This window comes from Amblyomma maculatum, chromosome 3 (assembly GCF_055883805.1).
Source record: "Amblyomma maculatum isolate TAMU_Amacu chromosome 3, ASM5588380v1, whole genome shotgun sequence".
Taxonomy (NCBI): domain Eukaryota; kingdom Metazoa; phylum Arthropoda; class Arachnida; order Ixodida; family Ixodidae; genus Amblyomma; species Amblyomma maculatum.
The window spans coordinates 73,411,420-73,431,420 of record NC_139346.1 but is presented as its reverse complement, the minus strand read 5'-3'; the positions used below and the strand labels follow the sequence as shown (position 1 = coordinate 73,431,420).

Below are 20,001 nucleotides of genomic sequence, written 5' to 3'. Positions count from 1 at the left end.
TGTAGCCGGCCGGCAGCTGAGTCGTCGAGTGCAGCAGGCGCGGCAACACGTTGAGCAGTGCTAATACGTGCGTATCTCGTAATATTATTGAACTGCCCGCAATGACATATGTCCCCTCGTCTTCACGAAAAGCAGGAAGCCATTACTGTTGCGTTGTGCATTGTCATAACAGTCTACGCTACACAATGGAACCGGGATTCCGCTTTCTGGACAAGTGGATGAGTAGCAGAGGCACGAAGCATTGACAGCTGCGATCAGCAGAATCAAGGAAGTGTCTCCTTTGCTGTAGTGTCAGATTAATTCTTATCGCTTAGCAGTACTACCACTCGCCGTCATGTCCCGTACTGATTCGAAGGCTGGCTTAAAAAAAAAAAAAAAACCGCTTGCATGCCCTACACATAAAACATGCTCGCTCGCTGCTTTTCACGCGGAGGCGTGAAGATTTGTAAGCTGCTGTCCGCAGAATCAAGTAAGTGTATTTTTTGCTGTACTCTCAGTTTAATTGGTATGGCTCCGCAGTACTAGCAATTTCAGTCGTGCCTCGGACTAATTTGAAGGATGTCTTTTAAAAAAATGGTTACATGCTCTATTTCAATCCGACTTACTCGCTGCTTTTCTCGCGTTAGAAAGCTCCGGCTTTGCCGTCAATGTTAAATGAATTTAACAGTGCTAGGGGTAATTGGCAGAATGCAAGTTTAGCTAACTTTTTTCGGCCTATTCCGAATTAGCAGCACAATAACGAGAAATGCAGGTTGACAAGAGGCACTCTTCCGGCGCTTGTGTGCATCGCTTCTCGTGTTTTCCGCTGCGGTTTCACTCTCAGACACATTGCGACAGTTTTCGTCAACAGTTAGAGGGCGTAACATCACCAGTTTCTAGCTTTGCTTGAGAAGTACACAGGCAAAACGCCCGTTCCTATGCAAACTATTCGAGTGGCTGCAGCTGCGATGAATCTTAAATTTACCATTAAGAGCGGTTTATCTATATTATACAGTTTAAAAATAAATTTCACTGAACATACGTGTATACAAGCGCGCAAGTGTACACGTGCGGACAAAAATAGAGCAACCGCTGTCTTACACCTACGCGGCGTGTTCATGCGTAATTTTTATTAGGAATCCACTCTGGGGGGGGGGGGGGGGGGGGGGGTAATATTTTGGTGACGTTGCAGCGCGTGTACACATGTACGCGCGAACTGGAATATTGCAGTTAGCTGAGCCGCGCGCATATGCTCACGAGCAAAATTTAAACTCATCTAATAAGTCCCAAACCACATGCGCGAGAAACGGGGACTTGGGCGATCAATCCTCACGCCGAGCATGCAAAACAACCTGAAAAGGCATCACGCGGGCAAACCTGAACAGTTTCGCACTAGAAATGCAGTGTGCTTATAATGTAAGAAATGCTGAGAAATTATCAACTGGCCTTGAGATGTACTTATGTTCCCTTTTTCTAAGATTTTCCACACCCCGCTTCAAGGTTGCGCATTTTTTAAAAACAGCACTTTAGCCGCCGCATTGCGAAATGAGGCGCCTGAGTCGCCCGCCTCTCGCTTAACGAAATTCCCGCTGAAGGAGGAGGCGCTGATCGATGGCTCTTGGAGCACTGCCTGGCCCAGGTTGGGAAGCCTATATAAACCTTAACAGCTTTGGTGATGCGAATTTCATAGTAAACCAATGAATCTCGGCCGTTACGCTGGATATGAAAAGACTGCACTTGCGTCTTTAATTAGAATTTGACTATGGTTACACGAGCGTGCAGCGGTGTCGTAACGGTAGAACATCTGCCTCGCATGCAAGAGGACCGGGCTCAAATCCCGGTGTCGCGCTATTCTCCACCGTATAGAAAAAAAAAATCCGCGTATCGACGGAATTGCATAAACAGGTTTGGGGTGCGACCTGACGCCGCTGAACACCTCCGGCAACGCACTCCCTCACCAGAACAGGAGTTGGCCACCCTGGTGCAGTAATTGGCCACAACCTCCTATGATATGCTCCATAAAACCCCTGCCCTCAGTCACCAGCGGCTGCGGAACAGCTGACCACGGCGGCGGTCAGACCTGTGACGCAGCAGGGGGTGCTAAGAATGCCTGGCTCCGCTGGACAGGCCGCCATTGGAAACTGACCCTGGCAACGTTTAATGCTAGAACCCTAGCTAGTGAAGCTAGTTTAGCAGTGCTCTTACAGGAACTAGAGGGTATGAAATGGGATCTGAGGTTAGTGAGGCTAGGAGGCCGAATGAGGCATATACTGTACTCGAGTTATCGAGGTTTACCAGAGCGGCGACAACTAGGAGTAGGTTTCCTTGTCAATAAGTATAGAGCGGGTAATATGCGGGTAATATAGATGAATTCTACAGTATTAATGAGAGGGTGGCAGGCATCGAAATTAGGCCTAATAAGCGGTATAAACTGAAGGTTGTACAGGCCTATGCACCTACATGTAGTTATGATGACCAGGCAGCTGAAAGCTTCTACGAAGATGTACAATCGGCAATGTGAAAAGTAAAGACGCAGTATACTGTACTAATTGGCGACTTCAATGCCAAGGTAGGGAAAAGGCAGGCAGGAAACAAGGCAGTAGGTGACTATGGCAGTGGTACTAGGAATAGCAGGGGGGAGTTACTAGTTGAGTTTGCAGAGCGCAAACCCTTACGAATCATGAATACCTTCTTCAGCAAACGGAAGAACCGGAAATGGACATGGAAAAGTCGGAACGGGGAGACTAAAAATGAAATCGACTTCATAATGTGTTCAACCCCCGCCATCATGCAAGATGTAGAGGTAATCGGGAAAGTGCGATGCAGTGACCACAGGATGGTGAGGTCCCGAATTAGCCTAAATCTGAAGGAGGAACGCAACAAATTAGTAAGAAAGAAACTCGTCAACGAATTAGCGGTGAGGGGGAGGTCAGAAGAGTTCAGGATCTCGCTACAGAATAGGTATTCAGCTCTAACCGACGACGGCGACATTAGCCTAGAAGCAAGGAACAATAACTTCACAGATATCATTACTGGGTGCACGATAGAAGTAGGTGGTAGGATAGTGAGAGAGGATACCGGTAAGCTGTCTAAGGAGACGAAAGATTTGATTAAGAAACGCCAGAGTATGAAAGCTTCCAATCCAACAAACCGGATCGAATTGGCCGAAAATTGAGCATGCTGTAAAGAAGGGGGAAAGCCTTAAAGTGGTAAAGAAGAAATTTATACATAGGCAAAAACCAGACGTATGCGATAAGGGACAAGGCGGGCAACGTCATAACGAATATGAATAAGATAGTCAAAGTAGCCGAGGAGTTCTATACAGATCTCGACAATAGCCAGAGTAGTCAGGACCGTAATGAGATGGGCGGTAAGGAAAAAGTCAGACGTTCCACCAGTGACGAAGGACGAGGTCAAGAAAGCATTAGAAACAATGAAAAGGGGGAAATCAGCTGGAGAGGATCAGATAACTACAGATTTGCTGAAGGACGGGGGGGATATCACGCTAGAAAAACTGGCCACCCTGTATACACAGTGCCTGGTGTCGTCGACGGTACCGGAACCATGGAAGAATGCAAACATTATCCTCATTCATTAGAAAGGGGACGCTAAGAACGTTAAAAATTACAGAACAATCAGCTTACTGCCTTTTACGTATAAGGTATTTATTAAGGTAATCGCTAATAGAATCAGGACAACCTTAGACTGCAATCAAGCAAAGGATCAAGCAGGGTTTCGGAAACGGTATTCTACTATCGATCATATCCATACCATCGATCAGGTGATAGAAAAATGCTCAGTATATAACCAGCCCTTATACATAGCATTCATTGATTACGAAAAAGCATTTGACTCAGTTGAAACATCGGCGGTGATGCAGGCATTGCGAAATCAGGGGGTAGACGAGCCGTACGTGAAAGTGCTGGAAGATATCTATAGTGACTGCACAGCAACCATAGTTCTGCATAAAGAAAGTAACAAAATTCGCATAAAGAAAGGTGTTAGGCAAGGAGACACAATCTCCCCAGTACTATTCACAGCTTGTTTAGAGGAAGTATTCAGAGACTTGGAATGGGAGCGGTTAGGGATAAGGGTAGATGGAGAATACCTCAGTAATCTGCGATTTTCTGATGACATTGCCTTGCTAAGCAACTCGGGGGATGAACTGCAATTAATGATTGATGACCTAGACAGGAAAAGTAGAAAGGTAGGCTTGAACATCAATATGCAGAAGACTAAGGTAATGTGCAACAGCCTCGGGAAGGAACAGCAGTTTACATTAGGTAGCGAAGTACTGGAAGTAGTAGGCGAATATGTCTACTTAGGACAGGTAGTAACCGCACATCCGGACCATGAAAAAGAAATAACAAGATGAATGAGATTGGGATGGAGCTCATTTGGCAAGCACTCGCAGATTATTACTAGCAGCTTACCGGTATCGCTAAAGAGGAAAGTATACAACAGTTGCATCTTACCTGTACTCACCTATGGCGCTGAAACGTGGAGGCTAACCAAGAGAGTTCTACTTAAGTTGAGGACAACCCAGAGGGCTATGGAACGAAACATAGTAGGGGTAACATTAAGAGATAGGAAACGGGCAGAGTGGGTCAGAGAAATAACTCAAGTTACCGACATTCTAGTGGAAATTAAGAAGAAGAAATGGACATGGGCAGGACATGTAGTGCGAAGAGAGGATAACCGATGGTCGCTTAGTGTAACAAACTGGATTCCAAGGGAAGGAAAGCGTAGCAGGGGGCGGCAGAAAGTTAGGTGGGCGGATGAGATTAAGAGGTTCGCAGGGGTCAAGTGGATGCAGCTAGCACAGAACCGGGTTAAGTGGAGAGATAGGGAGAGGCCTTCGCCCCGCAGTGGGTATAGTCAGGCTGATGGCGATGATACGAGCGTGCGTCACTGCTCGCATTGCGTCACGGCTGCTCCTGCAGTGTGTTGTTAGAGGCAAGGCACCAAATACATTTTATATTCCGATTCCTGCGGTCTTAAAGGCCATGTCCGGCTTTTTTTCTATACATTCTCAAAAGTTTCCAAAAATTCCCACTGTGCATTTTGCGTCGTTTGCATGCCCTTTCTGTTGCACCTTAAATATGGACTGTGCATTGTTGCAGCTGCAATTGTTTCAAAATAAACGTTTTTTTTTTTGTCATCAATATCGTAAGATATCTATGGGCAATTTAGTTCTTTGAGCCTTCTGATTCTCAAGGCTGTCGGCGTTCACTTTTTTTTTTTTTTGGTTAACGACCGAATGTCGTGCTTGCTTTTGCTGAATTAGATAAAAAAAAACGACCGTATGTGTCGCAAATTGTAGTTAGCTTTTTTTTTTATCCTACTGATGCGCCTGCAACAGGCTTTGCGACAGTATCAATAACGTCAATAGATGGCCTCTTGTGTCGTCATTGATTTGGACTGTACCGAGTTTCGGTTTTAGAGTCCATGTTTCTGCACTTTTGAAATACGTCTAGTTGGTATGTACGTGCTTATTTGTTGAAAATATAGCATAACGGAAGTAAACAGATGTTTGCAAGGTCCAGTATCTCAATACCGGAGGTAACTGAACTAGAGCGGCAGAAATATGAAGGCAGCGAAGGACAGGCAGGGGAAACATTGTATATCGAAATGCTGTTTTTTGTACGGTTGAGAGGCGGCTGTTAAGAAACGTTATAGCATGATCGATTCATAATATTTTTGAAAAATGCCGAGAATTGACTTCTAAAGAACTATATGTGGTGGGAATTTCTGAAGCCCTGCTCACAATGGTCCCTCGTGGATGACGTCGCTTTCGGATGTTAGGCCCTAACATACTGCGTTAAGCCCTAACATGCGCCCGCAAAATGCGCACCGGATGGGACGCCACCAGCCATGATCCGACCACCACATGAAAGTAAAGTTTCATGATAATGGCACGGGACTATGAGAACGCCACGTGACAGATGCGACCCCGTAACCCCCCCCCCCCCCCCCCCTCTCACAGCAGCAGGATCTAGCACTACAACGAACGCATGCCAAGGAACGCCACACGACAATAGCGACGGTGTGCCGTCGTTGAATCCCCCACTTAAAGAAGCAGTGCAACGAATGGGCGCCAAGGAAATAAAATTTCCATTGTGTGGCAGAGCCCTGGCCTTACTAGACAAAGCTTGGGAAAGGGCGTGGTATTTACCGTGTGTATCAAAAACGCTCAGGCTTTCGCTATTCTCCACTGCAGATTCTGGAGTGTTCTCAGAAGTTTTTTTTTTTTTTTCATTTTTTATGCAATATCATGATAAGCTTATTGAGGTCAATGTCTGTAGCGAAGATTGGGGATGCCAAATTACCACACTATCGCATGATTGATTGCGTTCAAATCTGCATGACATCTAGTAAAAAACAGCAGTCACAACTGCGTCAGTCATTAGTTGCCAGACGCGCCCCGCCGGAGTGGCGCAGTGCTGTTGACCGGTATGCAGTACCCAGTCTTACCTTACCTACTTTCTTTTTTTTTTCGTAATGAGCACAGTTTGGGACGACCCAAATGACGGAGGCAGAGCATTTTCTCAGTAGGCTTCTTCAAAGATTACACACAAGCATAACACAAGACACCGGCTATTTCGAGCTTAAGTTCGATATAAAAAGCCGCAATGAACCCGTGCGGGGAATTTACCGGAGTTTATCAATCACGTGCTCCACTTCTTATTCAGCTATATCCAGACGTAATCTTTTCTTTCTTCATCGATCCGCGGTACATCGGCCTCAAACTCATCCTTAGATGTGATAACGTCTACCCGGTGCGATGCGAAAAGCGCTTGATAATGTTCGAAAAAGGCTGTTTTGATATGGTCGATGTCTGTTGATAATACCCCTCCCCATTCTGTTTCTTCAATGTGATTCCTTTCGGCATGGGGTTTTTTAAAACCGAGTACTCTTTTCGTTGATGCTTCCTTACAGCTGTGTCTTCAGCTCTTGCCCTCACCAGCGCTCCTCGGTAACGTTGTTCCTCGTTTAGTTCTGCTATCCACATACCCGGTGCATGGGATTCCTGTTTTAGCATTTTATGAAGCGGTGTCCTTATTTTCATGAAGGTTCCGGGCGAAGGTTGCAGACCGTGATTAGAGACACAGCTGGTCTTCACCAGATCTGTGGGAATAAAGGGCGCTCCATATGGTCCCAACATCCATAAAGCGCGCAGTGTACTAGAACAATGAGATGACAGTAATGGTCGGGTGGCCTTTTTACAGATTGCATTAGCAAAGGCATTTGAATACATCGTTTACAAAATATTGTTTGCCATTTTAGACCATGTAAATATCTCTTCTATCCGGGAGGGTGTGGCCTTGGCGTACCGGATCTGTAGGACGATGACGAGATTGGTACTCAACAAATGGTCAGGGCTCCTCATCAGCGTACAGCGTTCCCTACGCCAGGGCGGCCCCCGCAACCCTCTTGCTTTATCGATATAGACTATCTGTTTGAAAATACTAAAAAATAATAGTTTTTTGGGGTTAAAGGTATAAGCAGCCTAGGTAAAGCTGTTAGCGTATGCAGACAAGGCAATAGAGGCTTTACAAAAGTTAGCGCCATCTAGTGAAAGAGACGGAAACTTTGCGCGGCGGCCATGTTTTGTTCAGTCCGCCAGCGCCTCCCATCGAGTACGCTGTCAACGTGCGCCTTCGTGGAACCCGTGCTTGCACCGCAAGGTGTACTAGAATGACCACAAGCGATTGTTTCATTTTTTAACATCACAGCAGTCTCTGCTAGCACCAAGCTCTGTTCGGAATGACGCCAGCATGTTGCTGCGTACCCTTCTGCAGGCAGCGCACCGTCGTAGACGCGCACGGAATCAAGGTATACGCGTGTATGCGACCACTCGTTTGCAATCACAATCGGTTTTACAAGTGTTACTTGCATCATGTAAAGCATTACTGCACGTCCCGCTGACTGGGAGCTCGCTCGCAGAACGTGCTATCACCTAAAACAGCAAGGTTGTTTTGCGTACTATGGAGCCTTGTTAACTTGCAGGATAAGCTTATGCTTCGATGGAGGTCACGGGAGAAGAAGCAATGCATGTATACCGAACGCTATAGTTCAGATACGTTCTTTGAAACCTTTTGTACGTAGGTTGCATTTACCATTGTGTATTTGATTTAAGACAAGGCAATGATTACCGAAACTACTTTTCACAGTCGTACGAAATTTTATTGCTTGGTGCAGAGAGCAATACGGCTGTCTAGTGTGCCCGAGGTGCGTGTTTAACGCTGCAAAAGCGGCTGCCACACCCGCGGCGTCTAGTAAAGCAGGAGAAGATGACATCCCACTAGTGTGTTGTAATTAGCTCACGTCCAGCCCGTCTCGAAAGATGTTATCACGTGATAAAGCATGCGAAGTCCGGTCCGCATCCAGAGCGCGCCGCTCAGGTTTGCATTCTGTGCCTTCATACCACCTACTAGTGCGGCCGATAAAATAACAAGTTTGCTTTTCACTTTTGTGCGTTTTATCGAGTCTCCCGATGGTTCGCTAATTGACAGCCGCCTGAAATTCAGTTGATTTTGTAAATATGCCGATTTCTTGTTTATTCCCTCTGTCAAATAGCCGACATTTGAAGCCTTAACCTCATATAAAACTGCTGTCATGGGAAGCTTCGAAGAACTCGGAGGAAGAGGAACTCGTCTGAAACGAAAAGAAATTTGGAAAGTCAACCCACATTACTGCGAAGTGTCAGTGCTTGGTGCAACTGGCTGTGTTCATAAAGTGAGATTTATATTATATAACACTGTTATATAATATAAATAACCTCCGTATAACCCGTGCTATGGTCTTTCCAGTTGTGATGTATGGATGCGAGAGTTGGACTGTGAAAAAGGCTGACCGCCGAAGAATTGACGCGTTTGATTTGTGGTGCTGGCGAAGACCCTTAAGAGTTCCTTGGACTGCCAGAAGATCAAATCAGTCGATATTGTCGACCATAAACCCTGACTGCTCATTGGAGGGTCAAATTCTAAAGTTAAAGCTCAGCTACTTTGGTCATCTGATGAAAAGAGGTGAGTCGCTGGAGAAAGATTTGATGTTGGGAAAGGTTGAGGGTCACCGGCGAAGGGGTAGGCAGCGAACGCGATGGTTAGATGGCATTCTCGAGGCATTGCAGATGAAGCTATGTGTTGTTAAGAAGATAGTGAGAGACCGGAAAGCGTGGCGTGATATGGTCCATAGGGTCACGAAGAGTCGGACACGACTGAACGCCTGAACTGAACTGAACTGTTATAAAACATTAGGGAGACACTTAAGATCCGCCGTTAAGGGTATGACGCGATAGCGTCTCTCTCTCTCACACACACACGTTTTCTTTCTTCCCTTTGGGAATTTTTAGCTTTTATTTATTTTATATTTCGATTATTTGTTTCTTTATTTTATTTAATGTTTTATATTTTTATACACCAACACTCAGGGTCAGCCACAATCACCTTTCCATTCTGAGCAATTTGACACCTTTGAACACTTTCAATTAATCAATTACACATTCTAAATTTTCTTCATTAGCATTACCAAGTACTGGTTTTTCCTTCTGAGCATTTTGTCACCTTTAAACCCTCAACTTCCACTTTTTTTCTTGCTTTATTTCATCAATTGGCCAATTACAAATATTTTGTTATCTCATCATCGCCTATTGCACACCAATCAATCTTCACTCACTGGAAGCAGAAATTACCATGACGCATTTTTTTTTTTTTTTTTTTACGCAGCCCCCGATTATTTTCGAAAACCGTGCCAATAACTGCGTCGACGGTATAGGCAGGAAAGTGCTAAGCGCCATTCCGACTTGCGTCAAATTACGCACGATTCTTTCATCTCAAAACAAATTGCATCCTCGCTCATTTCACCAACAAGTATCCCACTGGTAGCAGTGGGATGAGCGACGGTGATGCGCAAACCAAGCAAACTCGCGATCGTCTCTCATAGTCGTTAAAGGAAATAGCAAAGACACACAAGCAAAAAAAATCTGCACATTACAAAACTCTAGATACTGTACCTGGATACGGATGACGCTGCGCGGATCGACGGGGGGCCCATGCACGACTCGTAGAGCAGTTTGTAACCGCTATGCCTCGGCTTTCAAAATACGCTTCTTGGCTTCACTAACAGACACCGCCAGGGACAGAAGAGAGGTCCAAGCACAGCACACTAGGTTACAACATGGAAAGCGCGGACAGAACAGCGGGCGCTGACGGACGGACACGAAGCGAACCAAAGCGAACGGATGGAGCGAACAAAATATGGCTGCCAGCTCCGGATCAGCGTGCCGCTCATGGTTGCCAGACTTATTTTTGTAAACCCTCTATATAGCTGTTCTTATTGATGACTTCGGGGTATGTGCCAAGCTCTGAAGTACGTGCGCAACTTCAGTCACGTCAACGGTAGTGGAGTCAACTGGTCGAAATGCCTCGAGATTTGGCATGGAAGGTGGCCATCTACAGCTGAACAGTTTTCCAGTGTGCCCTGGACGACGACACCAGACAGGTACTTGGGAGTTCCGCTTATGGCTTACCGTGACAGTCAACAGTTTGGCGAGGGCAAAGTTAAAGAGATAAAGGACAAAGCTAAAAAGTGGAAGGGGCCAACCTATCTATTTCTGCCAGGGTTACCGTTTGCAACTTGTTCTTATGAGCAAGCTCTATTACGTTATGAAGGTGTTGCAAAGTTTGCAGTTAAATATTCAGTAGCTGCACAGTACTTTCGCGGTATTTTTCTTGGCGTCTGAATTGGAGCCCTGCAGACAGATAAACTTCTACAGACGAGTAAAAGACGGTGGAGTAGGATTGGGCCATTTTTTCTTACGACTGACCCTTTCTTGCGCACCGTATGCCAAGTCATGGCTGAGGCGGCTGCTACCGGAATACATTGTTTCACCTCAAGATTTTTCCGCAGGGATTAAGGGCTTTCACAAGGAGAGAAATCGTAGCAAATGTGCGGTTACTTACTGCGCGGTTTTCAGGCGAATATTTGTCAACAGTACAATGGAAGAATACGTACTATGCGTTGTGCGACATTATGTTCCCAGTGCTCATGTACAGGGTGATCCTAAGTATGTGCGAGCACCGCGAAGAGTTGCCGCGCTCCGCGAAGCGTCAGCGTATCCGGCTCGGCCGCGCATAGCAGCAAAGTAGCTCAAGCGCACAGGGGCTTGGAGGAGGTGCTTCGTGTCGTCTGCTAAAGCACGGAATTGCACCGTGTTTCTTTACTGAGAAGCGCATCTGTGTACTGGACGCGGCCAAACGCGCCGAGATGGTGCTATCGCGGTTCACTCGTGCAGCGTTTGCTCCGTCCTATGGAAGGCTATCAATTGGCATATCATACTAGCCTAAGCATTGCAATGTCTTATCCGCGGCGAAGCTGATAAGCTCCTGCAAATGAGTGACAAGGTAAGCCGCTGGTCTGCATTAGTGAGTGGTGCTCTGATGTTTCAGGAAGCTCCTTCCATGACTCATTCTTTATGTTCGTCGTCTTGCAATCGCCACGCTATCAGTTTGCAATGTACGCAAGCCACTCTTTCCTTTGTTGCTTATTATTTATGCTGTCCCAGTGATAAAAACACTAGAAGTGTAAGCACAGTGTGCTTTCGCGCTGCAGCAGACGACACGAAGCACCGCCTCCAGGCCTCTGTGCGCATGCGCCACTTTGCTTCGATGCTCTCGCATAGAGAATCTCTTTCTCTATGGCTCTCGTGTCAAGACCAGGCAATAAATAAAAAAAAAAGATGCGCCGCCACACCGGATGCGCTGACGCTCCGCGGAGCGCGGCCACGCTTCGCGTTGTTTGCACATATTTAGGACCACCCGGTACAGGGTCTTGTACAGTGGAGGCCGAGGCACAGATGTCTTAAAAAGGGTTTGAGGAATGCGGGTCCTCCAGGAGCAAAAATCATCTTTTTTTATATAGCAGACCAGAAATTCAACAGGATAGTCAAGCAGGCGAGTTGGTGGTACATTATCCAAAAAAAACACAAAAAAAAAAAAACAGCGCGAACAAACGGGGACGAAAGGAAGAAACCACAGGAACAACCGCTGACTCTCAACTAAAGTTTAATCACAGGAAACACGCTTATATAAGGAAACAAACAATAAAGCACCAAAACCAGAACGCACGTGTTCTGGTTTTGGTGCCAATAAGAGATTTGGGCCGTGTTCCGAAGGGAAGGGTTATAAAATCCCCCTGTCCTGTGGTCAGATATACATTGGGCAAACGGGACGATATATTAACACACGACTCAGAGAACATCTCAACTCATTAGAATCTAATCGCTCCACTAATTTAGCTGATCATTGCAGTGAGTGTCAATCCTGTTTTCTGTCCTTGCATTTTACTGACATTTTGTTACAAACACCCCGGCCAGTTGGCCAGGGAAATTATCGAGGCGTAGAATATGGCTAAGAATGAAAGATTGTGTGTCAGCAAACCATCCCTGCTCCTGCGTGACTGTCAGGTTGCATATCTGGATATCACATAGTGGCACGTGCGTTCGGGTTTTGGTCTTTTATTGTTCGTGTTTCCTTATATAAGCGTGTTTTAGTTGAGAGTCAGCGCTTGTTGCTGTGGTTTCTTCCTTTCGTCCCCGTTTGTTCGCGCTGTTTTTTTTTTTTTTTTTTTTTTTGGATAACACACTAGAAAATTGCCGATAAAAATATTTTTGGAGCACAAAGGGATTAAATATACCCCGGGGATTGCACTGTTTAATATGCAGAAAGCCACAAACAAAAGACGATACTTTTTATACTGCTAAGAAGGGGTTTATTTTTGGGATCTACTAGAAAGAGCGGTAATGAAAGTTTTCCAATATAGACCCTACTCACTATCAGGTTTAGCAGTTAGCAGTTGCGGCAACCATGTACTTTGGAGACGCCATATTGTTGGGCGGTTCGAAACTAAAAGCACACGAAAATGTTTCCGACACGTCGGCGCCGTACTACTGGCGTCCGCCCTGCTTCGCGCCGTTGATTTGTCGGACACTTGAGACGCCGTTTGCAACACCGTCCAACCAGAGCTCGGATTTCACAGTCTCCGTGTCATGATGATTCGCCGTAGAGGGTCTCTCTCTCTTTCCTTCCCCCTCTCAGATGTTGCTTTGTGCGTGCCATGGTTGCTAGTGAAGGTGCAATGACGTCACATGAATAAGCTCTATACTAGTATTGTATCAGGTAGAAAGTGAGAATAGGGCACCATTTGACTTAATTATGCTCATGGGCCTCCCCTGTATATGGCGCGCAAGAATGGCTGGTTAGCATTGTGATGAATACGCACGACTTGGCCCAATTTAATTTCGGGAAAGCGTGGACAGGTTTTTTGGTCATTCCGAAAGGTGCTGAACATCCTGAGTGGCTATCAAGACTAGAGCCTTTGTTGTGTATGCGTGGATTTTGGTGTGACATGCCTATCTCATATGCGGCCTGATCATGTTGGGCCATATGCAAATAGAGTATGTAGATAGCGTTTTGTTCGATCTTTGTTTATTAAGGAGAAAGCCTTTATTGGCTCATGCTGTCGTGGACAATGTGTGGCCCGCTTTTGGGGCATTTTGACTGGCCGAGGCAGGATGCGCCCCTACCATCTGCATTGCCGCTGTTGATGCGCACCAAGGAACGCCACCCGACAGGAGCGATGGTGTACTGTCCAAACGCACTTGCCGGAGAAAGTGCGATATATAATGTGCCTTTCCTTTCCTATAAACCAATTATATTTATATGTAGCACTGCAACGAATGCCGACAAGAAGCTAATGATGGGAGGCAAATTATAGAATATGAAGCGTAAGCTTTCAGAGACCCTCTAATTATAAGGCGAAAACCTTTTATGGCTGATAGTGTCGTGGACAAAGTATCTCCCGCTTTTACGGCGGCTGTCGCGTGGCGTTCCTTAGCGCGCGTTCAAGTGTGGGATCGTAGATGGTGGAACGCTAGACAAGACGGGATCTCTGGAGGAAAGGCGCAGTAGCTGTCACACTATCTCCGACAAGTGTGCGTTTGGATGGTGCGCGATCGCTCCTGTCACGTGGCGTTCCCTGGCGCGCGTTCAAGAGTGGGATTGCAGATGGCAGGAACGCTACACAAGATGAGGCTTACTTTAGTCGCTAATATCCCTCGTAACTTTTTTGGGGGGTTGTGGTGAAGTATGATCTTGAAATGTGATCTCTCAAAGCCAGGCCGTAAAGAAAAAAAGCCGGGGTGGCGCAGCATAAGGCACTCGATTACTGTTTCCAAAGATACGGGATCGAATCCCGGCGTCGCCTGGTTTGTGGGCTCAACGTCCCAAAGCGACTTAGGCTGCGAGTGATGCAGTATACACGACTTCTGCGGCCGCTTTTAAGTGGAGGCGAAAAGCAAGACGCCCGTGTGCTGTGCGGTATATGTACACATAAAAGAGCCCCAGGTGGTCGAAATTTTCGTTCTCCACTGCGTCGTCTCTGATAGCCTGAGTCGGTTTGGAACGTTAAACCCCAGAAACTAAACCACTTGTCAGTCGGGCCGTAAAGCCAACACATGCATGGGCATTTGACAAAGGTTTAGGACATCAAATTCTTTCACAGGTGCTCAACTGACAGCGTTGTAGTATGCTTCTCTCAGCACAGAACTGAGAGTCGCTAAGTGCGGCAGCCAAAAGTACAGATATCAAGACGTCAGCGAAATATTGCAGGCGTAACTCGGATTTCCCAGGCAATTCATGCGGTGAAGTGACGGCCGCATAGCCGCGCTACCTCTTTTTGAAGGATCGTGCTAGTAATCACTGTTGGTAGGGTTGTTGACTGCAGCGCTTCACAGCGTGAAAGCGTGGGAAAAGAATCGAATGCATTTGCTGTTGTTGAAATGCGAATCAGTTAACGTTAGGAAAATCAATGCTTTTTTGCAAACGAGCTCCTTTTGGCATCCTGAATGGATCCCACTTCGGGAGTTTTATCCGCTATTGGTCTCATGTCCGACTTGGGTCCCTGTAAAAGCAGGTACAAATTCATTATATAGCTACAAATTACGGGCCCATGGGTTTAGGGATTAGCCACAGCCGTAAAAACATGGCTCCAGTCTAACCTTCGCATATTTAATTTCTCTTTTCAGCTTCGCATTCATTTTCAGACATATACGCCTTCCAACAGCCCTTCATACGACTTACCGCGCTCGACTGAAAGTTGCACAAAACCAGAAAGTCTGACTTAGTCGGAATTGTCTGACCGCAGCCATCTTGTTTCCACAAGTTCAACCGAGTGGTCGAGTACCATGGATAAGAAACGTCTCTCTACTTCGGTGAAGTTGCACCACTTTGAAAAGAAGCAAGGCGATCCCGAACTGCAGCAGCGCTCCCTCACACCGATCGTGTCACGAAAGGTGCTGAATTTTGCTACAGAGCAGGGCTTTGTTCAACTTGAGGAACCTGCTGCGAATACGTGGGAGCAGGAGAGGCCTTCTACACCTCTTCCACCGAGGTTCGAAGATGCGGACGCCCTGCCAGATGATGCTTGGCCGATCGCCAAACGCCGTCGCCTAATCCGAGCACTCGGTGGCGTTTCAATTACACCTCGCGAAGAGTTTCCTCACCTCGGCCAGTACAGTTTAGTGGAAGTGACGCTGACGACAATGGTCCCAGAGATCATTCGGCCTTGCAGCTAGGTACAGGTGAGTGCCACAAGAACTGTTTTGCCCGTTAATTTACTTTTCTTCATCTTAACTGTCAGAATGCTTCGCGTAAGTGTTCACTTGTATTTTGAGCCCACTATGCAAGGATTCTCTGTTGGCTTGTTGAAGGCGAGGTCTTCTTTCCACCTTCTCCTGCAACTCGTGGGGACCACTTATTGTACGTGCGAAACTTCGGGTCTTGCCTAAACATTTCCTTAGCGAATGTCACTTATCACCTCTATGCAGCGCGAATATAGACCGTGTTACTGCCGTTTATAAGGCGAAAGTCTTTAATGGCTCATGCTGTCGTGGACAGTGTGCCCCCTGTTACGGCGTTCTAATTGGCCGAGGCGGGATGCGTCCCTGCCATCTGCATGTCACACTTGAACGCGCGCCAAGGAACGCCACCCGACAGGAGCGATGGTGTACTCTCCACACTCACACGTGATAGATACTGCGCCTTTTCTTTCCTGTAAACCAATTATATGATAGTGTGTCCCGTTTTTGTGGCCGCTGCCGCGTGGCGTTCCTTGGCGAGCGTTCAAGTGTGGGATTCCAGATGGCAGGAACGCTAGACATGAGGTTTCTCAGGCTTTCGCCTTTCAATACTTTAGTCGCTAAAGTCTCGTAATTTTATTCTCTGTTCATTTTCGCCCATTTTTCTCAATCGGGGACGCAAGAACGAATTTGGGGCTAATAAACAATTGCTGTATTGCTGTCCTAATATGTGCTGTGCGGTTCACTGTTATTTTACTTTTATGCTCCTTTGTGGTTTGCTTTGCGTACCGGAGCTAGATGAGGCATATGCCTCCTGACACCATCTGGGAGTTTCCGTTCTCCCTATGGCACAAGTTTCGCAGAACGCTCAATATGCCGGCTGATCGCAGCGCTCGTTTTCCGACAGCGGGCGGGGGTTGCGTCCTACGCTTGCCGTCGTTTCTATTTTCTTGCCCCTTTCTTTCGCTTCCCTCTCTATCGCCTACCTGTCCGTTTCATTTCAGAGGGCCGTATCCCAGTTGCTAGCAAGGCCGCGGCTATCAAAATCCTTTTCTTTGTTGTTTGCAGGAACAAGACAGTAGCAGCCGGAGAGAGAAGAATAACAGCAGAAGAAATGTTAACAGCACTGGCATGCTTTTTGCTGTAAGCTGCTGCAGTTGTATTTTCAACAGGCGAAGAAGCACCAACCTAAATGTTTCGCCTCTGCAGCTTTTGTTGCATGCTCTGAACGCTTTGTCAGTAGAGAAGAGGAGTGGAGGAAAATTGGATAGCTGTGGTTAACTTTGGAAATGAGCAGGTGGTACTGTTGGCGGAAAAAAAAATTAATGGGATGCCGTCTGGCGAAGAAAAATGATTTAGGCAAAGCAACTTCACTTTATGAAGTTATGAAATATATGCATGTTCCACCTGATTACAACGATGCCTGTTTAGTTTGTTGTCACTTTCATATCCTTTTAACACCGCTACATTTTTTTTTAGAGCACGAATCCCGCAAGCTTTTTCTGCTGTAACAAGGTGAATGCGGCCATGGGGACCGCCGCATTTTATCAAAAGAAGGGAAATCAGCCACTGCAAAGGTGCCGATAAATAATCATTCATTGAAACAAATCATATAGGTCTTCATGGGCCCTCATTCAATATGTTCATTTGTCCATATTTCGTTCCGTTCGGCCGGGCATCAACATTACGGCAACATCGGATAAAAGCAGCCAGCGTCCCTCCCCATCAGCCGCCTACGATAGCCATCGCTACGGGCGCTTGAGTTGCCCAAGAACACCGATGATAGAAGAAGACCAAATGGACTCCAAATTGGTAATGAGTCGGTCGAATAGAATACAAATATTGCTGTCAGAACACCACCAAGTAGCTAAAACAGTAAACATAGGACAACAGCAGAAACGCAAGACCGTTGGTCCCAGCAAATGTAACGGGATGAGCGCTGCTCTTAAAACTTTCTTCGTGAAATGCAGCATTCACTTGCCTCCCTTGCTCATAACTGTTATGATTGTTCACCTCCAGAGATCAGTCAAGAAGGACAATTACATTGAAAGCCACCATACACTCAATGCTCCTCTGATATTGCGGCCATTTGCACGCCATCACCACCATGCACCATATAAAGTAATAGAGAACTTGTATTCGGGCTTTTAGTACTCGACTCTAGTGGAAGCAGATGTGACCCCATCTGGTGCGGAACGTCCAGTATTTTTTAACCATTGGGTTAACAATGGCTGAAAAGTATAAATTCCTCCGGCTGGTAATTTTTGAACGCGCACATTTGCTTGCAGAAGCACTGAAGTGCCGATGTTTGCTAATTGGGTCCTGTTACGCTGCTGCACCAGCACTTAACAGCATCGCGGTTATTCTAGCCACTAGATGACGTCAGCTTCACAAAATGCAGCGCCCGTGATAAAAGGGTGTGTAGCAGTGCTGATGTTGCAGCGAGCGTAGCGTAAGGCCTCCGTCATCAGTACGCAGTTGTGTCGTGTATTCAGCACGCGCTTATCAAGCAACTGTGGTCCGTACGCCATCCGTTAGAGTTCGGTCCATCATGTTAGCGGCTCTCTAACCTGATTGAGAGAAGACGGCGTATACTCAGTGGACCGGTGAATGGTCGCACTCAAAGCAAACGCGTGTTTCAGCAGATAGGCACAGTTGAGTGCCTCTCATAAACGCGACAAGCATGCGCTTCATTTTGCGTTTAGTCGTTGCGTCGGGTTCGACTGAGAGCTTGTTACTACTGGCGCTATACCTGTAGCAGTTCGAAAAAACGTTATGATAGAAATTTCAAATTGGTAACGCTAGATGCAACAGGGGATCTGGGTACACGCCATTTCTAATCCATTCCGGGATTGCTTGCAGCACAAAGGTGCCCTCATCAAGAATGTTGCTGGTCATGCCTGTGATGCGACGAGCGCAATTATCGGCCTAAAAGGATCAGTAGTGACATTACTGAAAAAAATTAGGCTGTGGTTTAGCTTCTGGTTAAACTTGGAGTTACGCCAGAGCTATTTGCATGGCTACGCTTAAGGTTCGGCTTGAAAGTGAAGAGATGGCTTTTGCACATAGTAGTTTACTCTATCGTTAAAGCTTTATTTATGCAATAGGGGCCACTTTTTACATCTAAATGTGGTGAGGCAAAGGTTCTCTCGCGCGGAGGTAAGAAGCCCTCCACTACAGCACCTAGCTCTTTCTGTCTGTGTTCACGCCCACCTTTGCGATGACGCGATAGCGCAAGCTACCAGCCAACATTGTATAGCCCCGCTTTAACCGAGCCGTATGAACGTGCCTGCGTGGCCTAGAGGTAACGTGAATGCAAGGGTCTTGGTAGGCTGGTTGTTTTATCACCCTTCCATATGAAAGGAGAGACCCGAGTTGGCAGATCCTGCCAAGGGTAATGTCACAATGCCCTACATTTAGTTAGCGCTCGGCCATGTCAGTTGCCAGTTACCGCCTCCCACTACTACTTTCTTCTTCTACTACCAATTTTTCGACTAATACTACTACTACTACTATTAATACTCCTTCTACTTTACACATTCTTACTCGGCTACTTCTGCTAGTACTGATTCTTTTTCTACGGCTATTTCTTCTACTACTTCTACGACTACTGCTACTACTACTACGGACTGGCAGTGCGAAATAGCAAGACTTTGAAAAATGAAGCTCTCGTTACAAAAGGCGCTACTAGGGCGCAATTTTAATGCGTTACATTTGGACAGCGCTGCGCTTACAAAGGGCAAAGCCTGCCACGTTCACCTGAGAACCTATTGTGTATACCACAGGAGCAGCGTATACATGTATATAATTGCGAAATGTTCAGCGCTTCCCAGAAGAAATGGCACTGTATTTTTGTTTCTTCTTTATTGACCGCATGCTTGCATTGTATACACTCCTGCAAGGAACCGAAAAGGTCCTATACGCATTGACTATATATATATATATATATATATATATATATATATATATATATATATATATATATATATATATATATATATATATATATATATATTTAAGCCTTCTAATACGCATTGACTATCGCTATCCAGCTCGTTGGCGCTCCTGAGATTATTCGGAGGTATTGAACGCCTTATCCGGGGCGGCCACTAAAGCCGACAAACTCCGGGGCACGAGTTTACCACTTGCCAGCTGAATGATAAGTACTCGAGAGCACAGTTCTTGTCTTTGGAATATGTTATCAGGTACTTCAACTGGTCGAACACCTTGTTCCAATCTTGAACGGCACTAATACTTACTCTCTGCAAGACCTCAAAGCTGCCTTTCGACACCTTTGCACAGACCTTTTTGTAGGAGATGTCATTTTGCAGCGGCACATGAATGTTTCTCTCCCGCTGGCCTTGAAAAGGTGGTTCTCGGAGCTG

General features: G+C 46.3%; 1 long non-coding RNA gene across 1 annotated transcript; it reads left to right on the top strand.

Annotated features, from left to right (window-relative positions):
* Nucleotides 1–378: 378 nt before the first annotated feature.
* Nucleotides 379–18,913, top strand: LOC146194977 (uncharacterized). Its single transcript, XR_014705514.1, has 3 exons — nucleotides 379–469; nucleotides 15,065–15,619; nucleotides 16,685–18,913. It is a non-coding gene; the product is annotated as an uncharacterized LOC146194977 (long non-coding RNA).
* The last annotated feature ends 1,088 nt before the right edge of the window (nucleotides 18,914–20,001 follow it).